This window comes from Dendropsophus ebraccatus, chromosome 5, assembly GCF_027789765.1.
Source record: "Dendropsophus ebraccatus isolate aDenEbr1 chromosome 5, aDenEbr1.pat, whole genome shotgun sequence".
In the NCBI taxonomy this organism is placed as follows: Eukaryota; Metazoa; Chordata; class Amphibia; order Anura; family Hylidae; genus Dendropsophus; species Dendropsophus ebraccatus.
Window position 1 is genome coordinate 150,662,243 of NC_091458.1, and position 18,929 is coordinate 150,681,171.

The 18,929-nt window shown below is 44.2% G+C and overlaps 1 protein-coding gene across 2 annotated transcripts in view; it reads left to right on the forward strand.

The window, feature by feature from the left end:
• The first annotated feature begins 331 nt into the window (after window positions 1-331).
• FGR (FGR proto-oncogene, Src family tyrosine kinase) overlaps window positions 332-18,929 on the forward strand; it is a 52,588-nt gene continuing 33,990 nt past the window's right edge. Inside the window, exons 1-2 of one of the 2 annotated variants that reach the window (XM_069971631.1) lie at window positions 332-482; window positions 16,363-16,409. The gene's annotated coding sequence lies outside the window, so the exon portion shown is untranslated. Of the gene's footprint in view, window positions 483-16,114; window positions 16,275-16,362; window positions 16,410-18,929 lie in introns of those variants that run through there. The other variant, XM_069971632.1, reaches the window with a different exon arrangement.

Genomic DNA, 18,929 nt, shown 5'->3' on the forward strand with positions numbered 1-18,929 from the left:
ACAAACAACTGTATACCCAGGGTCTGATGGATACGATATAGAGTGCACTACACTACAAGAACCTTATAAAACCTTTTCTGCATGGGATCAATGGAGGGGGAGCCCATCGCTATCACTGGAATTACATTCAATAGACTGGGTGCAGAATAGTTGTAGTATAGGAGAAGAGGACCCGCACATGTGACCGCTGCCCCATTGCAATAGGAGACTCCCAACCCTGCACTCGGTCAATGGGCCGGACAACACCTTCACTGCAATATGTGACATGAACAATTGCAGCTTCTAAATATTCAACTTCCTTTTATGATATAAAAGAGGAACCAAAGTAAGGAGGAAGCTTCGGAGAAAGATTTCTTAGCGTGTGAAATAGATAGAAATTTAGACAGATGTGAAAAGTAAAGGAAAAGAAAAGCAGGAGACCTAAGAGTATAGGTGACTACAGCCGGGAGACCATCAGAGGAAAAGACAGCACACACTGGACGGTAAGTTGGCTGAATTGTATACATAACATTAAAAATACAGGGGTACCTTGGTTTAAGAGTAACTTGGATTAAGAGTGTTTTGAAGAAGAGCTCACAGTTTTTCAAAATTGTAACTTGGTTTAAGAGCATTGCTTTGGTTTAAGAGCTCCCTGTAATGGGTGGGAGTGCAAGTGGAGGAGGGGCATGGTCTACATAGTGGGGTCTACAGCCCTGTACTCTGACCCAGGACGTCTCCCTCGTCTTCCAAATCATAGCAGATCCACTTCAGGCTGGGGCTTACATCAGGGGACAGGACTGTGGAGGTAATCTCTCCATAGCTGTAACCCCTCTCTCCCCGGACAGAGAGCGCTGCATGTATGTGCCCACATCTGCCCTGCTCATTCCTTCATGCTCCCTGCAGTCTCTGTCAGTCCTTGTGTTTCCCATCCTCTCCATAACTGTACAGTAACTTATAATATCACATATTCTGCTGTTTCTAAACATTTGTTTTATTTGTTTTACCTGTTATTCAGAATAAAAAAAATCATTATTTTTGGGACGTGGAACCAATTGTCTGCATTTCAATGAATTCTTATGGGAAAATTGGCTTTGGTTTAAGAGTAGATTTGGATTACAAGCGCGGTCCCGGAACGAATTATGCTCCTAATCCAAGGCACCACTGTATCTGTGTAGGTCTGCTTTTATGTTACAAAAACTGCTAACCTGATGAGGCATGGACTCCGGAAGACCTCCGATGGCGTTCTGTGGTATTGGCACCATGACTTTAGCAAAAGATCCTTCTCGTCTTGTATGTTGTGAGGTGTGGCCTCCTGTGATTGGACTTTTTCCAGCACATCCCACACACGCTAAATAGGATTAATATCTGGGGAATTGTGGAGTGTTAGACTGGAAAGAATACACCACTTCCTGTAGGGCATACAGCAGCTGATGAGTACTGGAAGGCTTGAGGGTTTTTTTTGTAAATAGAAGGAATTACAAATCTATACTATATAACTTTCTGGCACCAGTTTATTTAAACATTTTTTTTCCTCAAGAGTACCAAGGTGTCCATAAACTGGCGCACTGAACTTGTCTTCATATTTATTATGCATTTTAGACACTTAAGAGACACTTTTCTGGTGGGTGCGTGACCTAAGTTTTAAAAGGGGTGTGGCCTAAGGTGCGACACTGTGCACGAAAAAAGTGGCAAAATCTGCCTCAAAATTCTGACACGCTTCAGACACGCTTCAGGCAAGCTTATAGGGGGAGATTTATCAAACTGGTGTAAAGTAGAATTGTCTTAGTTGCCCCTAGCAACCAATCAGATGATTTCACCTTTCATTTTTCAAAGAGTCTGTGAGGAATGGAAGGTGGAATCTGATTGGTTGCTAGGGGCAACTGAGCCAGTTTCACTTTACACCATGTTTGATAAATCTCCCCCATAGTGTCTAAACTGAAGGTCCCCATACACTTTATAGTTATGTAAGACACAAGGGGCAGGTTCGGCCAACAGTATGTTGTATGGAGCTCTCCCAAGACTCCACCGACAGATGATGTAATGGAAAATCACTGCCCGAGCCCTTTGTTCTGGGAGAGATAATCCACCGCTAGAGCAGTCTGGCTACAGCTTACCCCTCCACATAGGGAACACAGGAATTTTTGACTGTGCCAATTGTTCATATGTAGGGGAGGATGGGAAAGACAGTTATTGAAGGTGTATGGCCACACCTCCCCAGTCTATTGAAAGTCATAAGTAAGGGTGGGTTCAGACTACGGAATTCTCGCGGATAAATTTAGCCGAATTCTGTTGCCTGTACGCGCTCACGGTCACGCGCCTCTCCGCCCTCTCTCTGCCGTAGACACCATTCCATGCACGGGCGGATTTTGCCTTCCGCCCAAAGAATTGACACGTCAATTCTTTCAGGGGATAGCGGAATCAGCCGGCCCATAGAATGGTGTTTATGGAGCCGTCGGAAAGGCACACGGCCGTGAGCACGTTCTAGCGACGAAATTCGGCAGAATTTATCCGCGAGAATTCTGTAGTCTGAACCCACCCTCAGTGTGTACAGGAAACTTGCAGCTTATAATAACTGCATACACACAAGTCAGCTCCACCATCAATCCAGGGCCGTCTTAACAGCATTATGGGCCCCTGGGCAGAGGTGCGAATTGGGCCCCCCCCAACCGCCGCCATCAAATCCCCCCCATCTTTGCATATAGTGCCCCCCATAGTAGCCAATTCCCCCATATAGTGCCCCCCATAGTAGCCAGTGCCCCCCATAGTAGCCAGTACCCCCCATAGTAGCCAGTACCCCCCATAGTAGCCAGTACCCCCATAGTAGCCAGTGCCCCCCATAGTAGCCAGTACCCCTATAGTACCCAGTGCCCCCCATAGTAGCCAGTGCCCCCCATAGTAGCCAGTACCCCTATAGTAGCCAGTGCCCCCCATAGTAGCCAGTGCCCCCCATAGTAGCCAGTACCCCTATAGTAGCCAGTGCCCCCCATAGTAGCCAGTACCCCTATAGTACCCAGTGCCCCCCATAGTAGCCAGTGCCCCCCATAGTAGCCAGTACTCTATAGTAGCCAGTGCCCCCCATAGTAGCCAGTGCCCCTATAGTAGCCAGTGCCCCCCATAGTAGCCAGCACCCCTATAGTAGCCAGTGCCCCCCATAGTAGCCAGTGCCCCCCATAGTAGCCAGCACCCCTATAGTAGCCAGTGCCCCCCATAGTAGCCAGTCCCCCCCATAGTAGCCAGTGCCCCCATAGTAGTCAGTGCCCCCATAGTAGCCAGTGCCCCCCATAGTAGCCAGTGCCCCCCATAGTAGCCAGTGCCCCCATAGTAGTCAGTGCCCCCATAGTAGCCAGTGCCCCCCATAGTAGCCAGTGCCCCCATAGTAGCCAGTGTCCCCCATAGTAGCCAGTGCCCCCCATAGTAGCCAGTGCCCCCCATAGTAGCCAGTGCCCCCATAGTAGCCAGTGTCCCCCATAGTAGCCAGTGCCCCCCATAGTAGCCAGTGACCCCCAAAACAACAAACCAGTTACTCACCCGTCCGGCGGCCCCAGCAGCTGATGTCTCCCGGCAGCGAGCACTCCCGACATCCTCCGGCACAGGCAGCGGGGTACAGAGAGACTGCCTGTGCCGGAAGTGACCTGCTGCATGACACATCCAGGACACAGGCCGCGTCTCTGTACGCCGCTGCCTGTGCCGGAGGATGTCGGGAGTGCGTGCTGCCGGGAGAGGAGCTGCTGGGGCCGCCGGACGGGTGAGTTCCTGGACTGCCCGCCCCTTCTATCGCCACTTAGCTGAGCCGATCAGAAGCCCAGGAAAGTGCTGCTCATTGCACTTTCCTGGGCTTCTGATCGGCTGTCAGCTGAGAAGCGATAGAAGGGGCGGGCGGAGGGGGTGGCTCAGGGCCGCTCACTATGCATATGCTTAGTGAGCGGCAATAGAGGGGGCGGGCGGGACGGCTTCCTTGCGGTGCTCAGCACTGCTTGGGAGCCGTCTTCGCTTTATAAGACGCACTTAGTTTTATAAGTGCGTCTTATAAAGCAAAAAATACAGGTCACAGTGGGCAGGGGCCCCCAAGGACGCAAGGGCCCCCGGGCAGCCGCCTACCCTGCCCAATGGGTAAGACGGCCCTGCATCAATCCCCCTGTCGCGGCACCACCTTCCATCCAGGACAAGACAGAAAAAGTTTCAAAGTTTCCAAAGTTTTCCGAGTGTGTAGACTCTTTTTCAATCTTTTTTGCTTGTCCAAGAATAAAAGCACCTGACATATACAAAAGTCAATGCATTGTGACTACTCCTGGTGATCTTATTCATGGTCATACTACCATTACACCCTGTGCTCCATTTAAAGGGGCAGTGTTGTGATGGCTAAAGCATATAACAATACCCACAAAGCATTTGCAGTCCTGACCTTCTTGCATTGTGTCCAGCTTTGTCAGACAGTATCATTACTGGCAGGGGTATGCAACCTTTGGCCCTCCAGCTGTTGCAAAATTGCAATTCCCATCATGCTTTAGCTTTGGCTGTTCAGGCATGATGAGGATTGTAGTTTTGCAACAGCTGGAGGGCCAAAGGTTCCCCATCCCTGATTTATGGCCACTCCATAAAACATGCCGCCTTTCAGAGACTCTATAAATCTGCCGCCCTGAGCAATAAACTCATTTGGCTTCATGGCAGTAACAGCCCCGGGTAGATGGATGATGGGGAGGGGCAGTTAAAGATTGGCCAAACCATTGGACCTGAGCATGATGCCAGATGCTCATCTACAGAAGGTACATTAAAAAGTTGGCTATCAATAAGATGCTTTTGCAATGTATCTACATGGAGCATTCTAAACGTATAGCTGTGCAAAGGCGGAGGAACCTTGCAGAGATAGCATCTGTACGTTTACATTTTGAGAAACCTTGAGACTAAATATCTTCACAGGAAGTGACCATTTCCTGTTAGTGCGTACTGAGCACGGACCACATTACCCAGGACGTAATTGCTTTTTCTTCATGTTATTACGTGTCTTTTTTTTTTACTTCCCAAAAATGTGTAGTGCTAAAAAACTGCTATGCAATTCTTTTAAAGGGGAAGCCCCCTATTGTGCATTGGGCACTGAGGATGAAGGTATGTCTCTTACCTTCATCCTCGGCGCTGATTCCAGGCAGTTGTTAATGTAATGGTGTCTCCTGTAAGACTGTGTGGAGCACTGCCCCGCCCCCAAAGCACTGGTCCGCCCCTGGCCGGCCCCCCACTTCCAATAATTATAAGTGCATCGGGCTGGATCGGTGCTCTGGGAATGATTGCCCCGCCCCCAGTGCTTCTAACATCTTTACTGAAGATACGATTATATTAACAACTGCACGGGAACGGCACCGAGGATGAAGGTAAGAGACATATCTGCATCCTCAGCGCCCTGTGCACAATAGGGAGATATCAGCTGGTTAGATTAATTCCCATTTAACAGTCAGGTAGGTGTGAAATGGGATCTGACCATATCATCACTCCCATTATTACAACTAAGTTTATGTCCATCTGAAGGGGTTTTCAGAAAGTTATATAGATTTGTAGTTTACTTCTATTTTAAATGTCAAGTCTTCCCATACTTAGCAGCTGCTGTATGTCCTGCAGGAAGTGGTGTATTCTTTCCAGTCTGACACAGTGCTCTCTGCTGCCACCTCTGTCTATGTCAGGAACTGTCCAGAGCAGCAGCGAATTCCTATAAAAAACCTCTCCTGCCTGGACAGTTCCTGACATGGACAGAGGTGGCATGAGGTGGCCTAAAAGTTTCTTGTTCTGGACGGCATCACCATGACCACTGTAGTTGACTACGAATGTAAAGATTTGTATTCAGTTGCTGTCGGACGTGGTTTTTTTTATGAAATGGAAAGAACAATGACCAAAGGCAAAAAGTGTAGGAAAGTGCTGGAGGGATTCTGCGACTCCCAGGGAAGTCAAAGCTGTGACTGTTGGGAAAGTGGACATATCTGCAGTGACTAAGTGGAAGGTGCTTGATGTTACTACTAGGAAAGAGAGAGGGTGTTAAAGCGAATGTACAACCAGGTACATCGCCTTTTTATCTGAATAGGTGCAGGGATACCGGTGCTGCAATAAGTTCTTTAAACCTTGGCCTGGTTCCAGCGCACGGCACTTATCTATTTCCGGCCTGAAGCACTGTAGGCGGGCCCATCCGCCCCCAGTGTGACAACACCTCTCCCCTCTGTGACGAGGCACCATTAGAATCAATGGGGCCGCGCCACAGAGGGGAGGGTGTTTCATCACACTGGAGGCTGGCCTGCCTGGGAATAGACCAGCATTGTACCCAGGAACCAGGTTAAAAAAAAGGACCACCGCAACGGCATTCCCACGCTGGTCTATTCATATAAAAAACTTGAAACCTGATGGTACATTCGCTTTAAGTCAGCTGCAGAAGTGGAGGACTGCTGTAACACCGGCACTTGTTTAGACTTTTGCGCTATCTTCTGGCCATAAGGTACGGCGGAGGAGGCAGGTTCAGCTATTATTTTGTGCTTTTGTTGTTTCCTGTTGTGCCTTGTCTGAACAAAGCTGCTGTGGTTATTGAATCTCCACCACACCCATCGATTGCTCTGCTGAGATTCCTCTATCTGTCAGTTCAGTTTGGTTTGGTTTCTGGGATTGACCACTTTCTTTACCACTCTAGTTTTTCCTTTTCCTTTTTGTTTGTGACTGAGACGTCAGAGTTCAGTCCTATCTGATTCCTTGCATCCCATAAACAGTTCACTAACTCAGACTCTGGTGCTTGCTATTAGTCTCTGTTGAGCATGCTAGCATTTTCTCCTGTCTTTCTTACTTTGTCGTTCTGACCCTCCGCTATTTCTATTTGACTATTCTCCTGTTTCTGATTTTGTACTTCACTGCTCTATAGATTCTGATCCCTGGCTAGTTTACTTCTCGTATCTGTTTGTTCATCTTGTCTGCGTTCTGTGTATTCACCTTTGGCACAGAAAGGGGCCATCGCCAAGTTGTCCTCTACCGCTTAGGGTAGTTGAGGCAAGTAAAGATGGACAGCTTGGGGCTCTAGCTTTAGGGTATACTGACAGTATACTGTAATTACATTATGTTTGTTTGTTTTTTTTGCTATGTACAAAAATTTATATATGTTACAAATAATTTTTCCCACAGATTCTGTTGTATGGTGCACATCAACATCCGATTTTAGCCATGACCTCAATATTTTTTGGATAATAGCAAATGCAAAAAAATGAAATTTTGCAAATGCTATACATTAGCTAAATTGCTTTCTTTTGAAGTCTGTGATGTTGACAGCAATTGCCTAGTATATTGACCACCTCTACTAACTATGATAGAGGTGGTCGGGAGCTGGTAAATTTATTTTTACTCATGTTATGTCTCCATCTGATATCCCACATGTCTCCAGGGCTCGAATTGTCCCTGGAAACATTCAGCTTGGCAACACCGTTCCATCTTCACTCTCCCCATTACCAACCCCCACCCCCAGGTGCGGCGAACCAGGATGTAAGACAGGGTTACGACGGGGGGTAAGCTGAAAATGTGGAGATAGGACAGGCCTTTAATGTATACTTATAAAAAGTTTATGTTAAGCTTGAACAGTGAGAACCCAGCCTATGAGGAACTCTACCTTGACTACCCACCTCAGATTAGAAAGTCATCTGTTACTCAAAAAGTGGTGATTTAATATATTTAATTCTTATAAACAGAAGCTTAAAATGTCCCTCTGTGTTTAATGTTTTGGCATGTTAGTCATTGCAGAAGTGGTCGGAGTGATCACAGTTTTGTGAAGTTGCCAGCTTACAGGAGTTCTATTAATACTCTGGTCCAAGTTCTTCTCAATCATGGTCATTTTCAGAGCTAAACCCTTAAAGTGTCACTGTCGTTTAATTTTTTTTTTCCAGAAATCAATAGTACAGGCAATTTTAAGAAATGTTGTAATTGGGTTTATTAGCCTAAAAATGCATTTTTATCATAAAAAAAAACAACAGTTTAAAGCTCCCCCTCCTGTCTTCATGGTTGTCTTATGGAGAGGGGAGGGGTGGAGGGAGATGAGGCACCAAAAAAGGACAACAAAGAGTTAATCTACAGTTAATAACCCGGCTATCTCCTCTGACAGTCAGCACTGACCTCTGAGACCTCTGAATACCACTGTCACCCACCTCCGTCTCTGCTCTCTGCTGCCGACTAACTCCCTCCTCCCCCCTCCCCTCTCTATAGAACAGACAGGGTTGTGTCTGATGCAACAAGTCACAAGAGGAGGAAGGTGGGGACCTGGGAAAAGTCTTTTTGAATGCAGATAATGGCATATTTGCCTAATAAACCCAATTACAAAGTTTCTTAAAATCGCCTGGACTATTGATTTCTGCAAAAAAAAACATCAAAAAAACGACAGTGACTCTTTAAAACCAGGCACTCATTTCGGTATATACTTTACCGTGTCCTTTCTAGCACTTTGAAAACTTTGGGCTTGGGCTGACATACGATAAAAAAGAGGTGTTACTCACCAGCGAGACAAGACCAGCGTCTTCATTGGTACCATTCTGGGCCTCATGGGATGTGCTTTATATATATATATATATATATATATATATATATATATATATATGTAGTTTATCTCTATATCTCACATGTTAAATGTGTTCTTGCCTCAATGCCTGATGCATAAACTTTTTTATGGTTTATTACTTATATTTATTACTTTTATTATTTTCATAAAAGCTATATATTTTTTATCTTTTTTTTTTTTTTTTTAGAAAAAATGAGTATCGCTATATTCTGAGAGCTATAACTTATTTATTCTTTTACAGAGCTGTGTTGGGGCTTGTTTTTTGCGGGATGAGTTGACGTGTTTAGTGGTACTATATCTGAGTACAGGCAACCTTTTGATTATTTTTCATATTTTTACGAAGGCTAATTTTTTCCCAATTCTTCTTTATGCCATTTTCCGTGCAGGTTAAATAATGTAATTTTTTTTTTATGTTTTTTTTTTTCTTTTATCTATTTATTTTTTACTTTATTTTCACCTTTTTTCTTGTCCCAGTAGGGCACTAGACTGTGCAATCTCCTGATTCAGCTATAGTATACTGTATTAATATAAAAAAAAAAACTGCAGTTTTAGACAGCTCACCATGTGAGGGTGCACGGTAACAAGTAGATGAAAAGCCAGCACTAAGAACATCAATTTGACGGAACAGACAGGCATGATTCGAGGCAGTTTACATGCAAGAGAAAGGAACCTGTGCAGCTGTTCTATGCCTCAGCTGGCTCTTGCCATGGAGAACACTGCTCCTAATTCCCATTTACAGGTACTGGGTAAAGACAGTCTACCATTTTTGTTTAAAATGCATGTAGACATTGGCTGGTAGCAGTAAGAGCTGACACCGGGCTCCCTGCTGCCACCAACGTCTGTGGCAGGAACTGCAAGGCTGTCATGTCCTGCTCACCCACTACTGCTTAACCCTCTAAGGACGGGGCCAATTTTAGTTTTTGCGTTTTCGTTTTTTCCTCCTTGTGTTTAAAAGGCCATAGCACTTGCATTTTTCCACCTAGAGACCCACATGAGCCCTTATTTTTTGCGTCACTAATTGTACTTTGCAATGACAGGCTGAATTTTTGCATAAAGTACACTGCGAAACCAGAAAAAAATTCAAAGTGTGATGAAATTGAACAAAAAAAAACGCATTTTTGGGGGACTGTGTTTTTACACCATTCGCCCTGGGGTAAAACTTGTTATATATGTTCCTCAAGTCGTTACGATTAAAACGATATATAACATGTATAACTTTTCTTTGATCTTATGGCCGGTAAAAAATTCAAACCATTGTTAACAAATATATGTTCCTTAAAATCGCTCCATTCCCAGGCTTATAGCGCTTTTATCTTTTGGTCTATGGGGCTGTGTCAGGTGTCATTTTTTGCGCCATGATGTTCACTTTTCTAATGCGCAATTTTGCACTTTGGGATTTTTTGGCGCTTACGCCATTTACCGTGCGAGATCAGGAATGTGATTAATTAATAGTTCGGGCGATTGGGCACGCGGAGATAGCAAACATGTTTATTTATTTATTTGTTTGTTTATTTTTATTTAAAACCTGGTAAAAGAGGAATGATTCAGACTTTTATTAGGGGAGGGGGCTTTTTACTAATAACAATTTTTTTTTTTTTTTTTACACATATACTAGAAGCCCCCCTGGGGTTAGGGTTATTCCCCCTGGGGTTAGGGTTATTCCCCCTGGGGGACTTCTAGTATGTACACATTGATCTCTCATTGAGATCTTTGCTGTATACTTATACAGCAAAGATCAATGAGATCGGCACTCGTTTGCTTTCGGCTGCTGCAGCCGAAAACAAATGAGTGCCGAGTCGGGGATGGCGCCATCTTGGAGAGGTCCCCGGCTGGCAGCAGGTACGGAGATCTCTCCTCCGGGACAACGTCCACTACACTAGACACCAGGGAAGTGCTGCGTCTGGTAATCGGATGAGCTGTCATGTTTGACAGCTGCATCTGATTACTGTATTAGCGGGCACGGCAATCGGACCATGCCCGCTAATACCCGCGGTCCCAGGCTACAAGGGGCACCCGGAACCGCGGCGGTTATTAACAGGGTCCCGCTCTGAACACCTCTTACAGGCGCATGACGTACCGGTACGTCATGCATCCTTAAGAGGTTAAAGGGGTTATGCAGCGCTACAAAAACATGGCCACTTTCCCCCCTACTGTTGTCTCCAGATTGGGTGGGGTTTTGAAACTCAGTTCCATTGAAGTAAATGGAGCCTAATTGCAAACCGCACCTGAACTGGAGACAAGAGTAGGGGGAAAAGTGGCCATGTTTTTGTAGCGCTGGATAACCCCTTTAAAGGGGAACTATCACCAGTTTAGATGAATCTAACCTGCTCATAGCTCCCTAGTGGGCCCGCAGCACTTAAGCACTTTACCTTCATCGTCAGCAGCGTTCCTGTGCTGTTAGTTGTGAAATCCTCTGCCAAGTATACCATTAGCAGCCCTGCCCCCGAGCACTGATCCAGCCAGCCCCCTCCATTGATAATCATTAGAAGGGGCATCCTGGCGAGGGCCCGCCCCTGCACAGCTATGATTTTCAATTGAGGGGGCTGGTCAGGCATGGGCAGGACTGGTGCTCAGGGGTGGTAGCCTTGCTCCCAGTGCTCCTTATGGCTTACTGGGCAGAGTATTTCACAGCTACCAGAACGGGAACGAAGGATGAAGGAAACAGACATACCTTCATCCTGAGCACCGTGGGCTCACTAGGGAGCTGTCAGCAGGTTAGATTTGTCTAACCTGCTGATAGTTCCCCTTTAAGTGCTGCAATGCACACATTGCTAGTGACAGGGAACCTTCTATCATGTATTGTATATGCTAATGCATTTTAGCTAAGCATGAGAATGTACAATATACTGTGGATGGGCTCTGTGACACTAATAACATCGCTTGACGCGTGTGCCGCACCTAACAGAGTGGATGGGTTGGGACCAGCAGTTCCCGCCATAGACGTTTGCGGCAGCAGAGAGTCCCGTATCAGTCAATGGCTACATACATTTAATCAAAAATGGTCATTTTTAAAATAAAGTTATATTACAAAATGATATACGTTTATTAAAACTATAAAAAAATGAGACAGAGATTGTGGAGGGTAGAGCCCATATTAGGGACAAGGGGGACAAGGAGGTTCTGACACAAAACCTCTGATTCTGTTTACAAGCTGCATATTTTCCCCAAAGGACTTAGGCTATGTTAGGCTATGTTCCCACAATGTCTCTTTTGTAGACTCTTGTCATTTTGCTGGTTTATGCATATAATGTATGGGGGCCCAAGTAGGGTCGTAACTATCACTGTAGCAGCCATAGCGGCTGCTATGGGGCCCGTCACATCAGGGGGCCCGGTGGCCTGCTCCTGCAATACACTGGGCCCCCTCAGCACCCGGTGGCTGAGCTAAATGTTAAAGGTTATGACTACAGCTGACGGGTTTAAGGTCAGTTGGGAGGGGCCCAATCAAAAGTCTGCTATGGGGCCCAGACATTTCTATTTACACCCCTGGGTCCAAGGATCTTTATTACTAGAAGTAGTCCCTGTCCCTATTAGGGCTCATAATCTAAACTGCCTATCTGCATTTTTTGGGAGGAAACCCACATAAACACACAGAGAACATACAAACTCTTTGCAGATGTTGCCTTTGATCAAGAAAACATACAAACTCCTTGCAGATGTTGCCTTTGGTGGAGAGAACATACAAACTCTTTGCAGATGTTGCCTTTGCTGGAGAGAACATACAAACTCTTTGCAGATTATGCTTTTGGTGGAGAGAACATACAAACTCTTTGCAGATGTTGCCTTTGCTGGAGAGAACATACAAACTCTTTGCAGATGTTGCCTTTAGTGGGATTTAAACCCAGGACCCCTGCACTGCAAGGCTACAGTGCTAAAAAACTAAGCCATGGTGCCTCCTAGGCCTCTTATCTCCTTTCTAGCTGTTGCCAAAGGCTTTTGAGAGTCACTTGATTCTTCTATACCAGAATTGTACTTTGATTTTCATAATCGCTCTCTATGGTGCTATTCCATCTAACACATAGCAGCTGGTTCAGTGTAATAGTCTCCAGCCAGGGACCAAAGTGACAGCTCAGACTGTTAGTATAGCCGTTACACTCATATCCTTAAAATATGTTTTTGTACCGAAACTTTCACCTCCTGAAATTTGTGAGGTCTAAGAAGTTCATTTCTAACTCATCGATTTCCCAAGATAGTTTTATATTGAGGTCATCGTCATTCACTAAATATTTTCACTCCTTCCTTCTCACCCACCCGCAACGGGAAAACTTGTCTATATATCACCAATTATTTTATAGCTCCCTATGGTGATTTTGATAAATGACCTGATCCTCCCAAAGAGTCAGGAACAGGTTTGTATCATTTAGCCAAATTCCATATATTCCATATTCTATATAGCTATGTGGGGGCACAAAGCAGATGCCCTCCTGAATAAAAACACCCTGGTCCCCACACCCGGTCAACTCTGTATTCGTCACTGCTCTTAAAGGGGTATTCCGCTCAAACATAAATTTTGTTGTGTTGCTGCCCATGGTGAGGCTTACAATTCCTTCCATACTTATTATCTATTCCTTCCATACTTATTATCTATTCAGTCTCCTTCCCCCAGTTTTTAGCTGCTGCTTTCTACTGAAGACACAAAAAACTGTGTGTTTGAGCCTTTCTATCCATCTCCCCCTCCTCCCCCCTCCCTTCCAAGACAGCTAAACAAGTCCCTATCTGCAACTTTGTAATGCCGGGAGGATTCATCACAGTGAGTCCAACAGCAACTTGACCTCAGATTAACCCTCCCAGCATTGCAAAGTTGCAAATACAGCCAGTCAGGGAGTTGTTTACATCAGCCGTCTGAGAAGGAGAGAAGAGGGGGAGCTGGAGACGGAGAGAAAAGCTCATACACAGTTTTCTGTGTCTTCAGCAGAAAGCAGCAGCTCAGAACTGAGGGAAGGAGACTGAATAGATAATTACAAGTATGGCCACACAATCATTGAGGTGTGTTAGGGTCCATTTACACAAAAAGATTATCTGACAGATTATCTGCCAAAGATTTGAAGCCAAAGCCAGAAACAGACTATAAACAGAGAACAGGTCATAAAGGAAAGCCTGAGATTTCTCCCCTTTTCAAATCCTTTCCTGGCTTTGGCTTCAAATCTTTGGCAGATAATCTGTCAGATCTTTCTGTGTAAATGGACCCTAACACACCTCAATGATTGTGTGGCCAGGGCCACATGAACAGTTGCTAGATTGTTTGTGCCGCCCTATTGCTGTTGATCACACATCAGTGTACGGCTATGTTAACACAATGTAATTTTTATGATAAAACTATTTTTCATAAAAAAAATTCTGTTGCATTGAAGTCAATGCAAACAACAGCCGTTGTTTACACAGTGTATTGAACAACGGACGTTGTTTGGTACAGCCATGGAAAAAAATTGACATGTCAATTATTTCCGGCCGTTGTGCATTGAAATCAAGGCCATTTTCAGTGCAACAACGGCCTTTGTTTAGTGCTGAGACAAGGTGTATGTGTTTATTGGGGAAAGTGAGACCAATGTTGAAGTTCACACAAGTTTTAAACAGAAAATTTACAACACAGTTGATAATGCCGCTTTAGGCTATGGGCACACAACATACGGACAACGGACGTCGTTTGGCACTTAAAAACAATGGCTGTTGTTGCGTTGAAAATTGCATTAAAATCAATGCAAAACGGCCGGAAATAACATATGACATATTCAACGGCCGTGTCAAACAACAGCCATTGTTCAATACATTGTGTGAACAACGGCCGTTGTTTGCATTGCCTTTAACGCATCACATTTCATTATGAAAAGAACTATGTATTCATTGGAAAATCAATGGCTGTTGTTGCGTTGAAAATTGCGTTGAAATTGCATTGAAATCCAATAGACGTGTGGCTGCTAAAGTTATCGGTAAACTCACCTGTGTATGTGCAGCATGAGGCTATGTTCACACAACGTCCAAAAAAGGAAAAAAGCGTCTGCTTTTTGTGTTTCAAAAGATGTCCGACTGTTATTGCATCATTTTTTATATGCTTGACTAAAAGGGATTGAAGTCTATGGAATAACGGACGCCTTTTTTTACACATCTTTTGAGGCAGACGCATTTAATACGGTGCGTGAAAAAGACGTCCGTTATTTCATAGACTTCAATGCAAATTAGTCAAGCACATGATGCAATAACGGACGTCTTTTTAAACACAAAAAGCAGACGCTTTTTTCCTTTTTTGGACGTTGTGTGAACATAGCCTTATACTGCTGGAATGCAAACCATCTAAAAAACAGATCTTACAATTTCAGTTCCTTAGTAAGTGGAAAGGTGAGTTATTAGTAGTTATTTGAGGTCACCGCTGAAACCGAGAAGCGTAAGTTCTCATTTTGCACAATAGCTTTATTATGAATCGGTGATCATCTGTCTCATCCTGCCCAGTGGAATCTATTAGATCCCAAGCCTTGGGACCTCCACTGGGTCATGACCCAGCTGATGGACTGGCCGCTGGTGCTGTCTCGTGATTGTTAGCAACTGTGCATTACAAACCCTTAGGCTATGTTCACACAACGTCAAAAATATTAAAAAGGCGGCCGATTTTCATATTTACACTAACGTCCGTTTTTGCCGAGATTTAACTGACTGCAATGGGATGCATTGAAGTGAATGGGAAGACGGACGTCCAATGCACACAGTGTATTGAAAAACGGACGTTTTTTGCCGCAGACGTCAAAATAATGGACATGATCATTATTTTCGGACGTTTTTTGCAAACAGCGGACGTTTTTTATTAGTAGTTCACACACAGCTTTTCTTTTTGCACCGTTCTTTCTCCGTTTTTACTATTAAACTCAATGGACTTTTCAATTCAGCCGCACCTAAAGGCCAATTAGTAATCCTAAACCAAAAGGCTATGTTCACACAACGTCTTTTCATCTCCGTTTAAAATGACGTCCGTCATTTTGAGTCTAAAATAACGGACCTCCCCTTAGTGCACTGATGGGTGTTTGTACATTATTCTAGTTGGACTTTGGATGCGGATTAATTGAAAAGTCCATTGAATTTAATAGTAAAAACGGAGACAGAACGTTGACAAAAGGAAAACTGTGTGTGAACGATAAATAAAAAACGTCCGCTGTTTGCAAAAGACGTCCGAAAACAATGATCAAGTTCATTATTTTGACGCCCGCGGCAAAAACGTCCGTTATTCAATACGCTGTGTGCATTGGACGTCCATCTTCCCAATGCATTGCATTGCAGTCAGTTAAATCTCGGCAAAAACGGACATTATTTTAAATATGAAAATCGGCCGCCTTTTTAATATTTTTGACGTTGTGTGAACATAGCCATATAATGTACAAACACCAGTCATTGCACTAAGGGGAGGTCAGACAGCTAAATAACGTCCGTTATTTTAGACTCAAATTAACAGATGTCTTTTTAAACGGAGCTGAAAAGACGTATTATTATTATAAGTGCATGAATGACATTTAGACGCTTATGAAGTGATCTCCACCCTCACAGTCAATCAGGAAATGATTGACCAGCTGAATCTTAACAGGAAGGACGTGGTCTGGTCTTCTCACATTACAGTAGTGCACTTTATCAGCTATTTTACACAACATCAGAAGGTCGGATCGAACTTTTAACATGGGACAGACGCAAAGAATGAATATTGTAACCACAGCCTAGGACAATGAGAAGAGAGACACCCGATATGTGAGAAGCTGTCAGCCAGGTCGGTTATAGACAGAGAAAAACGGTAACGTCTAGGACGTCTAGAAGCCTGGAAGGATATAAACCCATGAGTGTTTTTTCTCTTACAGACGGTGCCCATCAGGTAATGCCTCGCTGGTGACATCTGTTTCCATCAGTAAGTATGAGACCCTCAGAGGGCGGTTACATTGGGTTATTATTATAAACGAAATGATGATGGAAAATACTGACCAAAATGTCAAGGTGTGAATGTGGTCTATAGCTTGGTAACAACAGTGTTCTTTATTTGCACAACTAAAGGCCCTATTATATGAAACGATTAACGGCTGTATTTGGCCGTTACGGCCGATAATTGTCTCACGTAATAGAAGACAACGATCAGCTGACATGAACAATGTCGGCCGATCACTGTCTGTCGTTTGTCTTTTAACATGTCGAAAGACAAACGGCTGTGATAGCAGCGATCTGCTGCCATCGCTCCGCAGACCACTGCTATCTGCTATGGGCTGCCCGGACGATCCAATGCTCCCCTGGGCAGCCCCCCCGCAGCTCCTCGCGGTCCTCCCTGCATTTACCCGCTAGCTGCCGATGTGGAACGTGGAGCAAGCGAGTGCCGACCGCACTTGTTTGCTCCTCTCCATTGCTCCGTGTAATAAGGTCTTAAGGCAGGGTTCTCTGCGTTTTTGCAGTCCGTTTTTTTTTAAATCCCTTTTATGAAAAAACGGATGGAAAATAGATGAAAAAACTGATGCATCTGTGTACATCCGCTTTGATCCGTTTTTCCATTGACTTCCATTATAAAAAAAAAAAAACTGATCAAAACCTTTCATCCTTTTTTTAACGTACACAAAAACATAGTCGACCACATTTTTGTGTACTCAAGAAAAAAACGGATGCATTTTGATCAGTTTTTTTTTTTTTTTTTATAATGGAAGTCAACGGAAAAACAGATCAAAACGGATGTACACAAATGCATCCGTTTTTTCATCTGTTTTTCATTCATTTTTTGCATAAAAAGGGATGAAAAGAACTGACTGCAAAAACACAGTGAACCCTGCCTAATTCGAGCTTCGCCATTTTTATTTTCAGTTTGGTTGTATTTACAAAAAGACAGATATGCATTATTTACTTGGTACAATAGGATTAGGCCATGCTTAAAGGCGTACTCCAGTGAAAATCTTTTCCTTTCAAATCAACTGGGTTCAGAAAGTTATATAGATTTGTAATTTACTTCTATTTAAAAATCTCAAGTCTTGCCATACTTATCAGCTGCTGTATGTCCTGCAAGGAATGTTGTTTTCTTTCCAGTCTGACTCATTGCTCTCTGCTGCCACCTCTGTCCATTTCAGGAACTGTCCAGAGCAGGAGAGGTTTTCTAAATCTAAGGGGATTTGCTGCTGCTCTGGACAGTTCCTGAAATGGACAGAGGTGGCAGCAGAGAGCACTGTGTTACACTGTAAAAAATACACCACTTCCTGTAGGACATACAGCAGCTGATAAGTATGGGAAGACTGAAGATTTTTAAATAGAAGTAAATTATAAATCTATGTAACTTTCTGAAGCCACCTGATCTGAAAAAGAAAAAAAATATTTTTTTTTCCGCTGGATAACCCCTTTAAATACGACAATGAGAGGCAATAATGCTTTGCAATACTAAGTATTCAAAAGCATTATATATATGTAGTCAAATGATCACTGATTTAAGTTTCCTATTGGGCCTTAAAAATGTGACATAAAGCAAAAAATAAAAGTAATCCTCTAAACAAATATTTATATTTTCTTTGCTCCTCCTGAATTTGGTTTATATCGTGTTTCCCCGAAAATAATTCGCCCTCCTAAAATAAGACACCCCACCTACTCTAGCCTCTAACCGAAAGTAAGGCATCCCTCCGAAAGTAAGGCGCCCCCTACTCTAAACTAGGGCACCCCCCAAAGTAAGGCCGCCGCCACCCAGAACTCACCTAATCATCTTGTGGAACTCCAAAACCAGCACTGCGGGAAGCCTGGTTCATGGCCCCCACGTCCTCTGCACGTCATGCAGCTGACCCGCCACACGCCAGACCCACCGCTCTTGGTGAATATTCTGGGGAGGTCCAGGAAGGATGTCTTATTTCTGGTGCTGTGTGACAGGAGAGCTGACCATACAATGCAAGCACCCCCAGGATTCTCTGCTACTGAATGTGGACGGCCAGCAGCTGTTCACATGTGCAGTGAAGGGAGACATCTAGTGGCCATATGTATAACGTTGATTAAAGTGTCACTGTCATTAAAAAATTTTTTGCAGAAATCGATAGTCCATTTTAAGAAACTTTGTAATTGGGTTTATCAGGCAAATATGCCATTATCTGCATTTAAAAAGACTTTCCCCAGGTCCCCCCTCCTCTTCTTTCTGTCATCCACTGCTCAGAATTTAGAAAATCTCGACTGTTTTACATCAGTCGGATCCTGTCTGTGCTATGGAGAGGGGAGGGGGGAGGAGGGAGATTAGAAAGCAGCAGAGAGCAGAGAACACAGGATTACACCACAGGGAGCCCCTGAAAGCCAGTATTCAGAGGTCAGAGAGGTCAGTGCTGACTTCAGAGGAGATAGCCCGGTGATGTAGCTGTAAATTAACTCTTTGTTGTCCTGTTTTGGTGCCTCATCTCTCTCCACCCCTCCCCTCTCCATAGGAGAACCA